Below are 20,032 nucleotides of genomic sequence, written 5' to 3'. Positions count from 1 at the left end.
GTATCTGGCTTATTTTACTCAACATAATATTTTATGTTTATCCATGTCATTGTTTACCATTAGTTTAATCAACTTTCTGTTGGATAGAAGTCCATTGTTTTCTTAAACACCGCAGTTTATCCATTCTCCTGTTGATGGACTTTTTAGTTGTTTCCAGGGTTTGGTTGTAAATAAACTAGCTATGAATTTGTCTTTCAGTGGACATGTGCACTCATTTTCTATTCCTAGGTTTTTACCTAGAAATAGATTAGAATTGCTGTTTTGCAAGGTAGTCAGGGTCAGTGGCATAACAAGCTTATTTGACAGATGGAGTTGAAAATTTCTTAACAATGCCTCCTCTATATGATAGAAGTATTCTCAGTAATAATCACAAAATAAAATAATAATAACAATGGTCAGGAAAGAATACAAGCAATAAAAATTTTCTTTAATTTCACATTATGTCAGTAAAAAATAAAATATTATAGCATAAAAATGAAAAAGCAACAATTAATGTTTTAAACTACATTTTTATATGTTTAAAAGAATATACATTTACATTTCTATCACCATAATAAATAATTAATATTAGTTTCTGTTCTTATGCCTCACTTCTACAAATTTGCCAATGCTCTTCCAAATTCTTATCTTCTTTTTACACTTATATTCAATACACCTATAACCAGAATCATCAACATCTTTGCTATAGCTGATGGAAGAACTAAAACATACACTTTGCAAACAAAACTATTCTACCTTGCAATTAGCATGCTGTTTCATTTTTGTAAATTTTAAAAACAGAATTTTCAAGTGATTCCCATACAATGATATAATTAAAGTAACTTAAATTCTCCCTGTCTTTTTAGTCAATGTGTTCCCATTATTAATTTTTAATCTAACATTTAAATATAAGAATATGTAATACCAATGGGATTGGAGACAAAACTTCAATCTGAGTAATTTCAAACTTTGGTAAGCTTATTCTTTTTTTTTAACATCTTTATTGAAGTATAATTGCTTTACAATGGTGTGTTAGTTTCTGCTTTATAACAAAGTGAATCAGTTATACATGTACATATGTTCCCATATCTCTTCCCTCTTGCGTCTCCCTCCAACCCACCCTCCCTATCCCACTCCTCTAGGTGGTCACAAACCACCGAGCTGATCTCCCTGTGCTATGCGGCTGCTTTCCACTAGCTATCTATTTTACGTTTGGTAGTGTATATATGTCCATGCCACTCTCTCACTTTGTCCCAGCTTACCCTTCCCCCTCCCCATATCCTCAAGACCATTCTCTAGTAGGTCTGTGTCTTTATTCCCGTCTTACCCCTAGGTTCTTCATGACTTTTTTTTCCCTTAGATTCCATATATATGTGTTAGCACACGGTATTTGTTTTTCTCTTTCTGACTTACTTCACTCTGTATGACAGACTCTAGGTCCATCCACCTCACTACAAATAACTCAATTTTGTTTCTTTTTATGGCTGAGTAATATTCCATTGTATATATGTGCCACATCTTATTTATCCATTCATCTGTTGATGGACACTTAGGTTGCTTCCATATCCTGGCTATTGTAAATAGAGCTGCAATGAACATTTTGGTACATGACTCTTTTTGAATTATGGTTTTCTCAGGGTATATGCCCAGTAGTGGGATTGCTGGGTCATATGGTAGTTCTATCTGTAGTTTTTTAAGGAACCTCCATACTGTTCTCCATAGTGGCTGTATCAATTTACATTCCCACCAATAGTGCAAGAGTGTTCCCTTTTCTCCGCACCCTCTCCAGAATTTATTGTTTCTAGATTTTTTGATAATGGCCATTCTGACTGGTGTGAGATGATATCTCATTGTAGTTTTGATTTGCATTTCTCTAATGATTAATGATGTTGAGCTTTCTTTCATGTGTTTGTTGGCAATCTGTATATCTTCTTTGGAGAAATGTCTATTTAGGTCTTCTGCCCATTTTTGGATTGGGTTGTTTGTTTTTTTGATATTGAGCTGCATGAGCTGCTTGTAAATTTTGGAGATTAATCCTTTGTCAGTTGCTTCATTTGCAAATATTTTCTCCCATTCTGAGGGTTGTCTTTTGGTCTTGTTTATGGTTTCCTTTGCTGTGCAAAAGCTTTGAAGTTTCATTAGGTCCCATTTGTTTATTTTTGTTTTTATTTCCATTTCTCTAGAAGGTGGGTCAAAAAGGATCTTGCTATAATTTATGTCATAGAGTGTTCTGCCTATGTTTTCTTCTAGGAGTTTGATAGTGTCTGTCCTTACATTTAGGTCTTTAATCCATTTTGAGTTTATTTTTGTGTATGGTGTTAGGGAGTGTTCCAATTTCATACTTTCACATGTACCTGTCCAGTTTTCCCAGCACCACTTATTGAAGAGGCTGTCTTTTCTCGGCTGTATATTCTTGCCTCCTTTATCAAAGATAAGGTGACCATATGTGCATGGGTTTATCTCTGGGCTTTCTATCCTGTTCCATTGATCTATCTTTCTGTTTTTGTGCCAGTACCATACTGTCTTGATTACTGTAGCTTTGTAGTATAGTCTGAAGTCAGGGAGCCTGATTCCTCCAGCTCCGTTTTTCGTTCTCAAGATTGCTTTGGCTATTCGGGGTCTTTTGAGTTTCCATACAAATTGTGAAATTTTTTGTTCTAGTTCTGTGAAAAATGCCATTGGTAGTTTGATAGGGATTGCATTGAATCTGTAGATTGCTTTGGGTAGTAGAGTCATTTTCACAATGTTGATTCTTCCAATCCAAGAACATGGTATATCTCTCTATAAGCTTATTCTTTTTTTTTTTTAATTTTATTTATTTATTTATGGCTGTGTTGCGTCTTCGTTTCTATGCGAGGGCTTTCTCTAGTTGTGGCAAGTGGGGGCCACTCCTCATCATGGTGCGTGGGCCTCTCACTATCGTGGCCTCTCTTGTTGCGGAGCACAGGCTCCAGACGCTCAGGCTCAGTAATTGTGGCTCACGGGGCCAGCTGCTCCGTGGCATGTGGGATCTTCCCAGGCCAGGGCTCGAACCCGTGTGTCCTGCATTGGCAGGCGGACTCTCAACCACTGCGCCACCAGGGAAGCCCCCTCTATAAGCTTATTCTTAAAGTGAGTACAAATAGCTGAATTGCCATGGGTGTAGAGCAACTGTTAAATGGAAGTTCTCTGAATAAACTTCTAAAGAGAACGTACGCTTTATTAATGCTTCTTTAATAACACATGCTAATTTAAATTTATATACATATGAGTAATACTTAACAGTAATGGCAGCAGTTGTTTCAAACCGACTAACAAAATATTTTTTTCACAGAGGAGCATACTATTACTGGTATCATTTAGAACTGCTAACAAATAGCAATAAAAAGCAGGCTTGAGAGACAGAGTCAAGATGATGGAGTAGGAAGACCCTGAATCCCTGTATGTGTTTGAACTTAAATGACTATCATTTTAAAACAAGTAGATATAGTTATAGGTCAATATATATATGAGCATCATGGTAACCATAAATTAAAAACCTACAATAGATACACAGAAAATAAAAAGAAAGGAACCTAAACGTAACATTAAAGAAAATCATCAAGCCACAAGGGAGTGGACAAGAAGAAGAAGGAAAGAACAGAGAAGAACCATAAAAACAACCAGAAAACAAATAACAAAATGGATATAAGTACATACTTATCAGTAATTACTTTAAATGTCAATGGAGTAAATTCTCTAGTCAAAAAACACAGGGTAGCCAATTGGATTAAAAAAAAATCAAGACCAATCTATATGTTGCCTACAAAAGAGTCACTTCAGAGCTAAAGACATAGACTGAAAGTGAAGGAATGGAAAAAAGCAACCCATGCAAATGGAAAAAAACAAACAAAAAAAGCTGGGGTAGCTATACCCATATCAGTCAAAATAGACTTTAAAACAAAGTCTGTAATAAAAGAGAAAGAACTGCTTTATATAATGATAAAGGGGTCGATCCAAGCAGAAGATATAACATAAATAAACATATATGCACTTAATATAAGAGCACTTAAATATAAAAAGCAAAATTAAAAGAGAAATTGACAGTAACACAATAATGGTAGAGGACTTTAATACCCCACTTACATCAATGGATTGATCGTGCAGACAGAAAATGAATAAAGAAACAACAGCCTTAAACGACACATTAGACCAGATGGACTTAACAGATATTTATAGGACATACCATCCAAAACGAGCAGAATACAGACCTTCCACCCTTCACAAAAATTAACTCAAAAAGAATCACACACCTAAATATAAAATGCAAAATTATAAATCTCATCAGAAATAGCAAAGGAGAAAACCTAGATGACTTGGCTATGGCGATGCCATTTTAGATACCATACCAAAGGCATAATCCATGAAAAACAAAAAACAAAAAACAAAACAAGCTAGACTTCATTAAAATTAAAAAGTTCTGCTCTGCAAAAGACAATATCAATAGTATGAGTGTGTTTCATGTTTGGTAATTGCAATCATTGTTGCTTTTGTTGTGGTCATCCATTTACAGTGCTTGGTGTCAGTTTATTTATCTCTTGTAAAAATAAAATACAGTGTGTGTGAAAAAAAATTATGGGTAACACTAAGCAATGTGTTCTTTAATTTTTCATCAAGCACATAATAAAAATTTGAATATTCAAAAAAGAAGACAATGTCAAGAGAATGATAATACAAACTACAGTATGAGAAAAAATATTTGCTAGACACATCTGATAAAAGACTATTGTCCAAAATATACAAAGAACTCTTAAAACTCAACAATAAGAAAACAAACAAACAAACACATAAAAAAGAAAACAAACAACCCAATTTTAAAATGTGACAAAGACCTTAACAGACACCTCACCAAAGAAGTTATACAGATGGCAAATAAGCATATAAAAAGATGCTCCACATCATATGTCTTCAGGGAAATGCAAATTAAAATGAGACACCACTACACATCTACTAGAATGGCCAAAATCTGGAACCGTGACAATACCACATGCTGACAAGGATGTGGAGCAACAGAAACTCTCATTCATTGCTGGTGGGAATATGAAATGGTACAGCCACGTTTGAAGACAGTTTGGTGGTCTCTTACAAAACTAAACAGATTCTTACCATATGATACAGGAATTACACTCCTTGGTATTTACCCAGTGTAGTTGAAAACTTATGTGCCCACAAAAAAACCTGCACACAGATGTTTACAGCAGCTTTATTCATAACTGCCAAAACTGGGAAGCAACCAAGATGTCCTTTATAGTAGTTAAATGGATAACTAAACTGTGGTACAATGGAATATTCCAGACAATGGAATATTATTCAGTGCTAAAAGGAAATGAGCTATCAAGCCATGAAAAGATATGGAGGAAACTTACATGCTGCGAACCATTAACTGCTCTTTAAAAATTGTCTTAAAAACAAAAGAGGAGAGAGTTCTGGAGATGAATGGTATTGATGGTTGCACAATAATTTGAATGTACTTAATACATACCTAACTGTTCACTGAAAATGATTAAGATCAATTTTATGTTATGTATTTTCCCACAATTTCTTAATTGAGGAAAAAATTAATTATATTTCTATATACTAGCAATGTATAATTGGAAGCCAAAATTTTAAAAACCAGTGCCATTTATAATAACTCCAAAGCTATAAATACTTAGGCATTAAATCTAATAAAACATGTACAAGATCTAGATGCTGAAAACTATAAAACACTATTAAAAGAAGTCATAAAAGACCTAAGTAGAGACATACCATGCTCTGTGATTGGAAGATTCAACATAAGATGTCTATTCTCACCAAACTGACCTACATATTTAATGCAATGCCAATCAAAATTCTAGCAGAATTTTGTAGATGTAGAAAACTGACTCTAAGACTTATACAGAAGAACAAAGGAACTAGAATAACTAAAACAGCTTTGAATAAGAAGAATGAAGTTGGAGGATTTTAAGATTTATTTACAATAAAGCTACAGTGATGACAGTATTTGCAAAGGTGTAGTAACAAAGGCCAATGTAACAGAATAGGCATTCTCCTAAAGGCAATATGAAAACATCTTAACCAGAGAAAAGAAGTTAGAAAAAAGAAGTATCATTAATAGAAATTTGGCAAAAGCATACGGAAGAGAGTAAAATAGAAAGCTTGGAGCAAGGAGGCTGATTGAAGTATTTATTTATGTTACAGGCAAAACAGTCTAGTGGCATTGGGAAGACCAGGAAACTAAAAAGAAAAAAAAAAGTTCTGAAGCAAAAAAACCAATAAACCAAAAACATTCAAGCCTTGAAAAGGTAGGGGTCAAAGATGACTTCAAATTTTCAAGACTGGAAGCTAGGAGAATGCTGGTAGTTTTGATCAAAGTCATGATGTTGGAAATGCAAAGACTACATTAATAAAGATGAATAAGATTGGCAGTTAACATTAATTATGTTAATTTTGTATTTTCAATGTACTAGACATTGTGCTAGACACATGGTATTATCCCATCAATTCTGACTATAATCCTAAGAGATAGGTCCTAGTGATGTCATCCTGAATTGACATATGAAGTAACTGACTCAGAGAAAAATATCCAGCCATTGCCCATGTTCACACATCTAGTAAATGCAAGAATTAGGATTTGCACCTAGGAAGTCTGTTGCCAAAGATCACATTCTTAACCACTATATTTGATTGTCTCCTCAGGGATTTCAAAAATCATCTAAATCCATCTGCCTAATGAATACAGAAGAGGAAATGGAAGCCCAGAGAGGTTAAGAAGCTTTCTAAAAATCATACAGTTAAGTGCCACATCCCATCCTGGAGCCAAGTCTCCTAGTTCCTTATCCCATGTCCTTTCAATACATGACTCATGACACGCACTTTATTTCGATGAAAAGTCTCATTTTTATTGAAGTATAGTTGATTTACAATGTTGTGTTAGTTTCTGGTGTACAGCAAAGTGATTCAGCCTATATATAGGCTTTTTTTTCATATTCTTTTTCACTATAGTTTATTACAAAATATTGAAGATATTTCCCTTTACTATATGGTAGGACCTTGTTGTTTATCTATTTTATATATAGTAGTTTGTACCTGCTAATCCCAAACTCCTAATTTACGCCCCCCCCCTTCCCTTTGGTCTAAGTTTGTTTTCTATGTGAGTCAGTTTCTGTTTTGTAAATAAGTTCATTTGTATCATCTTTTTGGATTCCACATATAAGTGATATCATATGATATTTGTCTTTCTCTGGAAAGTTTCTTTTTCCAGAGTTCACCTCTATAGCCTAGCGTTCCTGGAGATAAAACAAAATGCTATTCTTATATCTATAAAACATGCTTTAAAATATGCTCAGTGTTCAATCTTCATGCAAGGTAAATAATTGCGTTTTCCTGAATAACAGGGATTTTCTTTTTGCCTGAATCATTTGGCATTATATTATTAATCTTCTCATTTAATTTTGCAGTATCAAAAGTGCTAATCATTTAGTTTGTGGTTTTCATTTCATAAGGTAGAGAATGCTTAAACAATATTGTGTAGTCTGCGCTGCCATCTCGTGGTTATATTGTATTATTACACTATGATGAAGATTGCATTCCTGTCACCCACTTTCCGGTAATGTGGAGTCCCCGCTCCCATCACTGTTGATTCTGTAACTCAGGAATGAAGTGGGAGGGGAATGAAAGAGGGCAGTGGGTTGGAAAGATGCTCTATCGGGGCTCTGATAATTCTGGGAAACGGAAGAGAAAACACCATTTATGAGTGAGAGCAAGGTTTTTTGGAGGGATAGCAAATGCCTCCTAGTGGCTGCTCTTGACATGGCCATGTTACATTGCATTTCCAATGCACCAAAGGATAGCTAGTGGGAAGCAGCCACATAGCACAGGGAGATCAGCTCGCTGCTTTGTGACCACCTGGAGGGGTGGGATAGGGAGGGTGGCAGGGAGACGCAAGAGGGAGGGGATATGGGGTTATAGGTATACGTATAGCTGATTCACTTTGTTATACAGCAGCAACTAACACAACTATGTAAAGAAATTATACTTCAATAAAGACGTTAAAAAAAAGCAAATGAATTGGGTGCTTAACCTCTCCAGTCTTAGTTTCCTCATGTACAAAAAAGAGAAGGATGTAGGTAATCTAAATGATCTCCAAAGATCTTTGCATATCAACATTCTATGACTCTACAATTTCCCACTCAAGATATTTTGCCTACTTGGCATCATGCGGACACAGTGGGAAATCTGTGGAGGCTTGGAATTCGTTATTGTGGTCAGATGTTCTTGATCCAATATAAATAAGACCTCCAGTTACCTTGTGTTTTCTCTTTGTAAGCAAAGTAGCTTCATATCCCAAGATGAATATTGAGGACACAGCTCTGCTATCCAAGTGTTCCCTTTGGCTCCCTGCCAAAGGAATAGAAACTGGCTGACATCATCAGAATGGAAGGAGAGTGAACAGGAGGCAATTGACGTGAGGGAGACCTTAAACCTTTACAAAGTCTCCAGTGACCCTGAGGTTATTTTGTTTCCGGGAGTTACCACCTTCTAATTTTGACAGATGTGGTTTTCTGCTCTTTTCTTAAGAAGCTTCCTGGGTTTGCAAAGAAAGCACTAAAGGGATAAGGAGCAGGTCTAGCAACAACAGAGGCAGATGTCTTACTGTGACTGAATTGAAACCCTAAGACCTTCTGTGAGCCAACTCTTTGTATCCTAGGCCATTGCCTTATTTTTATTTTTATGCAGACTTAAAATTCATAGCTAACAAATTTTAAGCTGCTTTTACTCCTCCCTTAATGTTAATGTTGATATGGATAGTTGTTCTAGCAAAGATGATTCAATGAAGAGGTCAGATGGATTTGTGTCATTTCTACAGTGTGGAGGGGGGCACCCAGGGCACCTGATATGATTAAGTGATGGTGAGGACGCATATGACCTGCCAGACATTCGTGAAAAACATGCGTCCCCTAGAAGAGCTCCACTGCCTGCCTGACAGGTGGATGAAATTCTACTTCAGTGCTTCATTCCTTCAGCTCAAAGTATTGTTAGAAGAAATCCCCTCTTACTGTCTTGCCTACCCTTCATCAGCTATCAGTATTTCATTATGAACTTAAAAGTTTAGTAGTCATGAGAGGAGCTTCAAGATGGCGGAAGAGTAAGACGCGGAGGTCACCTTCCTCCCCACAGATACATCAGAAATACATCTACACGTGGAACAGCTCCTACAGAACACCCACTGAACGCTGGCAGAAGACCTCACACCTCCCAAAAGGCAAGAAACTCCCCACGTACCCGGGTAGGGCAAAAGAAAAAAGAATAAACAGAGGATAGGGACGGGACCTGCACCAGTGGGAGGCAGCCGTGAAGGAGGAAAGGTTTCCACACACTGGGAAGCCCCTTCGCAGGCGGAGACTGCGGGTGGCGGAGGGGGGAAGCTTCGGAGCCACGGAGGAGAGCGCAGCAACAGGGGTGCGGAGGGCAAAGCGGAGCAATTCCTGCACAGAGGATCGGTGCCGACCCGCACTCACCAGCCCGAGAGGCTTGTCTGCACACCCGCCGGGGCGGGCGGGGCTGGGAGCTGAGGCTCGGGCTTCGGTCGCAGCGCAGGGAGAGGACTGGGGTTGGCGGTGTGAACACAGCCTGAAGGGGTTAGTGCACCACGGCTAGCCGGGAGGGAGTCCGGGAAAAAGTCTGGACCTGTTGAAGAGGCAAGAGACTTTTTCTAGCCTCTTTGTTTCATGGTGCGCGAGGAGAGGGGATTAAGAGCACTACCTAAACGAGCTCCAGAGACGGGCGCGAGCCGCGGCTAACAGCGCGGACCCCAGAGACGGGCATGAGACGCCATGGCTGCTGCTGCCGCCACCAAGAAGCCTGTGTGCGAGCACAGGTCACTATCCACATCTCCCCTCCTGGGATCCTGTGCAGCCCGCCACTGCCAGGGTCCCGTGATCCAGGGACAACTTCCCCGGGAGAACGCACGGCACGCCTCAGGCTGCTGCAACGTCCCGCTGGCCTCTACCGTCGCAGGCTTGCCCCACATCCGTATCCCTCCCTCTCCCCGGCCTGAGTGAACCAGAGCCCCCGAATCAGCGGCTCCTTTAACCCCGTCCTGTCTGAGCGAAGAATAGACGCCCTCAGGCGACCTACAGGCACAGGTGGGCCAAATCCAAAGCTGAACCCCGGGAGCTGTGCAAACAAAGAAGAGAAAAGGAAATCTCTCCCAGCAGCCTCAGGAGCAGTGGATTAAAGCTCCACAATCAACTTGATGTACCCGGCATCTGTGGAATACCTGACTAGACAATGAATCATCCCAAAATGAGGCGGTGGACTTTGGGAGCAATGATATATACATATTTTTTCCTTTTTCCTCTTTTTCTGAGTGTGTATGTGTATGCTTCTGTGTGTGATTTGTCTGTATAGCTTTGCTTTTACCATTTGCCCTAGGGTTCTGTCTGTCCGTTTTTTGTTTGTTTGTTTTAGTATAGATTTTAGCGCTTGTTATAATTGGTGGATTTGTTTTTTGGTGTGTTTGCTCCCTTCTTTCTTTCTTTTCTTTTATTACTTTAAATTTTTTTATTTTCAATAATTATTTTTATTTTAATAACTTTATTTTATTTTATTTTTTCTTTCTTTCTTTCTTTCTCCCTTTTATTCTGAGCCGTGTGGATGTCAGGGTCTTGGTGCTCCAGCCAGGCATCAGGCCTATGCCTCCGAGGTGGGAGAGCCAAGTTCACGATACTGGTCAACCAGAGACCTCCCAGCTCCACGTAATATCAAACAGTGAAAGCTCTCCCAGAGATCTCCATCTCAATGCCAAGACCCAGCTCCATTCAACGACCAGCAAGCTACAATGCTGAACACCCTATGCCAAACAACTAGCAAGACAGGAACACAACCCCACCCATTAGCAGAGAGGCTGCCTAAAATCACAATAAGGCCACAGACACGCCAAAACACACCACCAGACGTGGACCTGCCCACCAGAAAGACAAGATCCAGCCTCATCCTCCAGAACACAGGCACTAGTCCCCTCCACCAGGAAGCCTACACAACACACTGAACCAACCTTAGCCACTGGGGGCAGACACCAAAAAAACCGGGAACTACGAACCTGCAGCCTGCAAAAAGGAGACCCCAAACACAGTAAGATAAGCAAAATGAGAAGAGAGAAAAACACATAGCAGTTGAAGGAGTAAGGTAAAAACCCACCAGACCTAACAAATGAAGAGGAAATAGGCAGTCTACCTGAAAAAGAACTCAGAGTAATGATAGTAAAGATGATCCAAAATCTTGGAAATAGAATGGAGAAAATACAAGAAACGTTTAACATGGACTTAGAAGAACTAAAGAGCAAACAAACAATGATGAACAACACAATAAATGAAATTAAAAATTCTCTAGAAGGAATCAATAGCAAAATAACAGAGGCAGAAGCACGGACAAGTAAACTGGAAGATAAAATAGTGGAAACAACTACTGCAGAGCAGAATAAAGAAAAAAGAATGAAAAGGATTGAGGACAGTCTCAGAGACCTCTGGGACAACATTAAACACACCAACATTTGAATTATAGGGCTCCCAGAAGAGGAAGAGAAAAACAAAGGGACTAAGAAAATACTTGAAGAGATTATAGTTGAAAACTTCCCTAATATGGGAAAGGAAATAGTTAATCAAGTCCAGGAAATGCAGAGAGTCCCATACAGGATAAATCCAAGGAGAAACACACCAAGACAATTATTAATGAAACTATCAAAAATTAGATACAAAGAAAAAATATTAAAAGCAACAAGGGAAAAGCAACAAATAACATACAAGGGAATCCCCATAAGGTTAACAGCTGATCTTTAAGCAGAAACTCTGCAAGCCAGAAGGGAGTGGCAGGACATATTTAAAGTGATGAAAGGGAAAATCCTACAACCAAGATTACTTTACACAGCAAGGACCTCATTCAGATTTTATGGAGAAATTAAAAGCTTTACAGACAAGCAAAAGCTAAGAGAATTCAGCACCACAAAACCAGCTTTACAACAAATGCTAAAGGAACTTCTCCAGGCAGGAAACACAAGAGAAGGAAAAGACCTATAAAAACAAACCCAAAATAATTAAGAAAATGGTAATAGGAACATAAATATCTATAATTACCTTCAATGTAAATGGATTAAATGCTCCAAACAAAACACATAGACTGGCTGAATGGATACAAAAACAGGACCCATATATATGCTGTCTACAAGAGACCCACTTCAGACCTAGGGACACATACAGACAGAAAGTGAGGGGATGGAAAATGATATTCCATGCAAATGGAAACCAAAAGAAAGCTGTAGTAGCAATTCTCATATCAGACAAAACAGACTTTAAAACAAAGACTGTTACAAGAAACAATGAAGGACACTACATAATGATCAAGGGATCAATCCAAGAAGAAGATATAATAATTGTAAATATTTATGCACCCAACACAGGAGCACCTCAATACATAAGGCAAATACTAACAGACATAAAAGGGGAAATCAACAGTAACACAATCATAGTAGGGGACTTTAACACTCCATTTTCACCAATGAACAGATCAACCAAAATGAAAATTGATAAGGAAACACAAGCTTTAAATGATACATTAAACAAGATGGACTTAATTGATATTTATAGGACATTCCATCCAAAAACAACAGGATACACTTTCTTCTCAAGTGCTCATTGAACATTCTCCAGGAGAGATCATATCTTGGGTCACAAATCAAGCCTTGCTAAATTTAAGAAAATTGAAGTCATATCAAGTATCTTTTCTGACCACAACGCTATGAGACTAGATATCAGGAATTACAGGAAATTACAGGGAAAAATCTGTAAAAAATACAAACACATGAAGGCTAAACAATACACTACTTAAGAACCAAGAGATCACTGAAGAAATCAAAAAGGAAAACAAAAAATACCTAGAAACAAATGACAATGAAAACACAATGACCTAAAACCTATGGGATGCAGCAAAAGTAGTTCTAAGAGGAAAGTTTATAGCAATACAATCCTACCTTAAGAAACAAGAAACATCTCAAATAAACAACCTAACCTTATACCTAAAGCAATTAGAGAAAGAAGAACAAAAAAACCCAAAAGTTAGCAGAAGGAAAGAAATCATAAAGATCATATCAGTAATAAATGAAAAAGAAATGAAGGAAGCTATAGCAAAGATCAAGAAAACTAAAAGCTGGTTCTTTGAGAAGATAAACAAAATTGATAAACCATTAGCCAGACTTATCAAGAAAAAAAAGGAGAAGATTCAAATCAATAGAATTAGAAATGAAAAACGAGAAGTAACAACTGACACTACAGAAATACAAAGGATCATGAGAGTTTACTACAAGCAACTATATGCCAATAAAATGGACAACCTGGAAGAAATGGACAAATTCTTAGAAAAGCACAACCATTTAAGACTCAACCAGGAAGAAATAGAAAATATAAACAGACCAATCACAAGCACTGAAATTGAAACTGTGATTAAAAATCTTCCAACAAAGAAAAGCCCAGGACGAGATGGCTTTACAAGCCAATTCTATCAAACATTTACAGAAGAACTAACACCTATCCTTCTCAAACTCTTCCAAAATATAGCAGAAGGAGGAACACTCCCAAACGCATTCTATGAGGCCACCATCACCCTGATACCAAAACCAGACAAAGATGTCACAAAGAAAGAAAACTACAGGCCAATATCACTGATAAACATAGATGCAAAAATCCTCAACAAAATACTAGCAAACCGAATCCATATTAAAAGGATATTAAAAGGATCATTCACCATGATCTAATGGGCTTTGTCCCAGGAATGCAAGGATTCTTCAATATAAGCAAATCAATCAATATGATAAACCATATTAACAAATTGCAGAATAAAAACCATATGATCATCTCAATAGATGCAGAAAAACTTTTGACCAATTCAACACCCATTTATGATAAAAACCCTCCAGAAAGTAGGCATTGAGGGAACTCACCTCAACATAATAAAAGCCATATATGACAAATCTCCAGCCAACATTGTCCTCAATGGTGAAAAACTGAAACCATTTGCACTAAGATCAGGACCAAGACAAGGTTGCCCACTCTCACCAATATTATTATTTGGACGTTTTAGCCACAGCAATCAGAGAAGAAAAGGAAATTAAAGGAAACCAAATCAGAAAATAAGAAGTAAAGCTGTCACTGTTTGTAGATTACATGATATTATACATAGAGAATCCTAAAGATGCTCCCAGAAAACTACTAGAGCTAATCAGTGAATTTGGTAAAGTAGCAGGATACAAAATTAATGCACAGAAATCTCTTGCATTCCTATACACTAATGATGAAAAATCTGAAAGAGAAATTAAGGAAACATTCCCATTTACCATTGCAATAAAAAGAATAATATACCTAGGAATAAACCTACCTAAGGAGACAAAAGACCTGTATGCAGAAACCTATAAGACACTGATGAAAGAAATTAAAGATGATAGAAACAGATGGAGAGATATACCATGTTCTTTGATTAGAAGAATCAACATTGTGAAAATGACTGTACTACCCAAAGCAATCTACAAATTCAATGCAATCCCTATCAAACTACCACTGTCATTTTTCACAGAAATAGAACAAAAAAATTCACAATTTATATGGAAACTCAAAAGACCCCAAATAGCCAAAGCAATCTTGAGAAAGAAAAATGGAGCTGGAGGAATCAACTCCTGGACTTCAGACTATACTACAAAGCTACAGTAATCAAGACAGTATGGTACTGGCACAAAAACGGAAATATAGATCAATGGAACAGGATAGAAAGCCCAGAGGTAAACTCACACACATATGGTCACCTTATTTTTGATTAAGGAGGCAAGAATATACAATGGAGAAAAGACAGCCTCTTCAATAAGTGGTGCTGGGAAAACTGGACAGGTACATGTAAAAGTATGAAATTGGAACACTCCCTAACACCATACACAAAAATAAACTCAAAATGGATTAAAGACCTAAATGTAAGGCCAGCCACTATAAAAGTATTAGAAGAAAACATAGGCAGCACACTCTATGACATAAATCACAGCAAGATCCTTTTTGACCCACCTCCTAGAGTAATGAAAATAAAAACAAAAATAAACAAATGGGACCTAATGAAATTTAAAAGCTTTTGCATAGTAAAGGAAAACATAAGACGAAAAGACACCCCTCAGAATGGGAGAAAATATTTGCAAATGAAGCAACTGACAAACGATTAATCTTCAAAATTTACAAGCAGGTCATGCAGCTCGATATCAAAAAAACAAACAACCCAATCCAAAAATGGGCAGAAGACCTAAACAGACATTTCTCCAAAGAAGATATACAGATTGCCAACAAACAGATGAAAGAATGCTCAACATCATTAATCATTAGAGAAATGCAGATCAATGAGGTATCATCTCACACCAGTCAGAATGGCCATCATCAAAAAATCTAGAAAGAATAAATGCTGGAAAGTGTGTGGAGAAAAGGGAACCCTCTTGCACTGTTAGCAGGAATGTAAATTGATACAGCCACTATGGAGAACAGGATGGAGGTTCCTTAAAGAACTGAAAATAGAACTACCATATGACCCAGCAATCCCACTACTGGGCATATACCCTGAGAAAACCATAATTCAAAAAGAGTCATGTACCGCAATGTTCATTGCAGCTCTATTTACAATAGCCAGGACGTGGAAGCAACTTAATTGTACATCGACAGATGAATGGATAAAGAAGGTGTGGCACATATATACAATGGAATATTACTCAGCCATAAAAAGAACGAAATTGAGTTATTTGTAGTGAGGTGGATGGACCTAGAATCTGTCATACAGAGTGAAGTAAGTCAGAAAGAGAAAAAAAATACCTTATGCTAACACACATATATGGAATCTAAAAAAAAAGGTCATGAAGAGCCTAGGCGCAGGACAGGAATAAAGACGCACACCTACTAGAGAATGGACTTGAGGATATGGGGAGGGGGAAGGGTAAGCTGGGACGAAGTGAGAGAGTAGCATGGACATATGTACACTAACAAATGTAAAATAGAAAGCTAGTGGGAAGCAGCCGCATAGCACAGGGAGATCAGCTCGGTGCTTTGTGACCACCTAGAGGGATGGGATAGAGAGAGTGGAAGGGAGATGCAAGAGGGAAGAGATATGGGGACATATGTATATGTATAGCTGGTTCACTTTGGTATAAAGCAGAAATTAACACACCATTGTAAAGCAATTATACTGCAATAAAGATGTTAAAAAAAAAGTAGTCATGAGATGCTAGGACATAGAATTTTGATAAGGAGGATTTGTAAAGCACAGATTTACTGATAAATCAGAATTTCCCAAACTGGGTGCTCTGGAGGAGCACTTCTTTTGAGGAATATTAGTAAGTCTGGTGGATTTTTTTTTTAAATGGAGATCTGAGCTCAACCTAGTTTTGGAAACACACAATTCAGCAGAACTAAACAGGATTTTTTTCTGATGCTTTTAACGTAACAAATATTTATTAAACACTGATTATATGCCAAAAATGGTTACAAGTGTTTAGGATACCCCAGGGAACAAAACAGACAAAGGATGCTTCCTTGTAAAGCTTACATTCTAGCATGATTACACAGAGAATGAATAATAACTATAATAAGTAAATTGTATAAAACATGCTAAGTGGAGTATGTGGTAGATTGGTAACAGGTGTTTGAAGGAAAGGGCGCATACTGCATTTTTTAAAGGGGGGTTAGTGTATGCTTCATTGAATAAATGACATTTGAGCAAAGATTTAAATTTGTTAAAGGAGTTAGTCATATAGATCCTTGGGTGGGTCAGGATCTATATGATGGGTGGGTCAGGCAAGGGTGACAACCTGTGCAAAGACCCTGCTGTGGGAGTGTGTTTGGTGTGTTCCAGGAACAACAAAGAGGCCAGTATGTCTACAGCCAGTGGTGGGGGAGGGAACAGTGGAGAAGCCAGAAGGCAGGGAAGAGGAGCGAACTGTAGATTAGGTAAGGCTTTCCTAGCCTTTGTAAAGACTTTTCAAATGGAAGAAAAGGAGAAACCATTGCAGAGTTTTGAAGAGAGGAGTGACTTGACCTGACTTACATTTTTAAAGGATCGCTGGCTGCTGTGTTGAGCACTAACTGAAACAAGGCAAGGGAAGAAGCAAGGAGACAGGCCACCACTGCAATAATTCAAGCAACAGATGATGATGACTAAAAGGCCAGGGTAGTAGCTGAGCTGCTGGTGAGAAGCACTTGGATCCTGGATGTATTTTTAAGGTGGACTGGACAAGGAATGTCAGAGACAGGAGTTAAGAACGAACAGTGTTGTTATTAGTTGATATAGAGAAGGCTATTGGTGGGCTGGGGGGAGGGATATTAACAAACTTACTTTTGGACATGTTGAGCTTGAGATGCTTATCAGACATCCAAGTAAGCAGGCAGTTGGATATGTGTCTTAGTCTGTTTGGGCCGCTATCACACTATACCACACACTGGGCAGTTTATAAACAACAGAAATTGATTTCTCACAGTTCATGTCCAAGATCAGGGTGCCAGCTTGGTCAGATGAGGGCTGTTTTCCAGGTTGCAGACTTCTTGTTTTATCCTCACATGGTGGAAGGGGTGAGAGATCTTTCTGGAGCCTCTCTTTTGAGATCATTCATCCCATTTTTGAGGGCTTCATTCTAATCACCTCCCAAAGACTCCACCTACTAAAACCATCACCTTTGAGGGTTAAGATTTCAGCATTTGTATTTGGGGGACACAAATATTGAGACCATAGGAATATGAGATGGAATTTCGGGAGAAAAGCCTGGACTGATTATATAATTTGGGAGTGTATATACAGTTCTTAAAGCCTTGAGACTGGCTGAGATCACAAAATGAGTGAGTTGGTAGGAAAGGCGAGTACTAAAGTACTGAAGTGCTGAGCATAGGGCCATTCGAGTACTGTGAAATCTGTTAGAGGAAGGGAGATAAGATAATAGAACCGAGCAGGAATGAGCAAGATGTAAGAGGAAAACAGGCAAGTCCAGTTTCCCAGAGGGCAGGTGAAGAAAATATTTCAAGTAGGGAGAGCTCAGGTGTGTGGCTGTTTCCAACAGATCTAGTAAGATAAGCACTGAGGCTAGACCATTGAACTCACATCCTCCCCATTGCTGAAGGAGGAGAACACTTTCACTGAACCGTGTGATGTGAACTGTGAATCCCCAACCTAGACGGGGGACTCACAGTTGGCAAATTATGCCCCGTGGGCTGTATCCATCCCACCAAATGGTTTTTACAGTGTTTAATTGGGGGAGAAAAGAGAAGAAGATTTCATGATACATGAAAACTCTATGAAATTCAAATGTCAACAAACAAATTTTATTGGTAAACAGCCACAAAATTTTTTTTTTTTTGTATAGTGTTTCCCAAACTCCCTTGGCACAGAACATTTTTTCACAAAACATCTCCAGTGTAGCCAAGAACTACTTTGGGAAATGTTGGTGTAGATCCTGGTACTTAATGAAGAGAACAGGGCCAGGTAGCAGAGAGTGCTCGGGTCAAGTGTCAGGGCCCTGGATCTCATGAGATCACCAGGGTAGAAAACAAACTTTGACCATGGTGGCATCCTCCAGAAGTAGCTTAAGACCAGCAACTTTCCTCACATTTCTTCTATTGACTGGCTCTTTGCGGAAGAGGAAAGCTTACTGGCCCAGAAATACATGAAAAAAAAATGCTCAAACTTCTCTAGCCATTAGGGACATTAAACTTAAAACTACAACATTGATTGGATTGGGTAACATTTAAAAGCCTGATAATATTAATGTTAAAAAAAGATTTTAAGAAATGAGGGCTCTCATTCACTTCTAATGGGGCTGTAAATTGGTACAGTCATGTTTAGGAGCATTATGATAGTCTCTTATAAATTTGAAGATGTGAAAATTGTTCGGCCTAGAAGTTTTACTCCTAGGTACTTACCCTAGAGAAACTCTTATGTATGAGAACAAGAAAATATTGACAAAAATTCACTGCAGGGTTGCTTATAATAGATTGTTTATCATTGAAAAGTAAGAAATAATGCCCATCAGCAAAAGGATAAATAAAATGTTAGTTATCTATACAGTAAGATACTATATGGCACTCAAAAATTAACTAGGACTGCAGCTATCAACACAATAAATCTAAGCATAATGTGGAGAGGAAAAGTATGTTGCAGAGGTAAAAGTATAATTTAACACCATTTTTATTAAGCTTTCTGAAATATGCAAAAAATTTGTACATAATATACATAATAGTATAACTGTATACAATGATAAACACTAAATAGGGGATCAAGAGAGAGGTAAGTATTTATTACATCATTCTGTATATTTGTAATATTTTAATACTTGTAATATTTTATATTAAACACATATTTTAAAGAGGAAAGACATGCCAAAGAAACAGGAGGAGATGCATGGGCCAAGAGAAGAGATAACCCAAATCAAAATAAATTAACACCATCAAGCAATAACACAGGATATGAGGTGTCAAGGAGACAAATCAATTCGAGGAAATTTAAGAATTCCTTCACAGTATATCCCTGGGAAGAAAACAGCATTCTTCTTAAGTCCTAGTAAACAGGTCAGCTGTCGCTGGATTGCTCACCCTGTGCTTTTCCAGTTGGAGAAACTGAATTTCACTAACCTGCCCATTCACTGGTACTTTGCATACATGGAGGGAATATTTCTACTCGATGTGTGCAAAGTACATTTAGGAGCCGATGTGGCCATAATTTAATTCCTTACCCACTGCCCAAGACTAATTTCTTTTTTTATTTATCTGGCTGCTCACCACATTAAACCTTAAATTGAACTACTTTTTATATCAATGGAATAAACCATCATCTTAAAATATGATTATTTATTTGATAAAATAATAATTTAAGTTTGTTTGTATTCTGGCAATCTGTACGCATTTGGAGAGGGAAAGATTCCTTTCTGGATTAAAAAAACAGCCATGAGATAAAGGAAAGGATCTTTAAAACTATAACTAAAATTAAACTAATCATCTTTATTCTC

Source organism: Mesoplodon densirostris, chromosome 5, assembly GCF_025265405.1.
Source record: "Mesoplodon densirostris isolate mMesDen1 chromosome 5, mMesDen1 primary haplotype, whole genome shotgun sequence".
Lineage (NCBI taxonomy): Eukaryota > Metazoa > Chordata > Mammalia > Artiodactyla > Ziphiidae > Mesoplodon > Mesoplodon densirostris.
Note: the sequence above shows the minus strand (reverse complement) of the source record.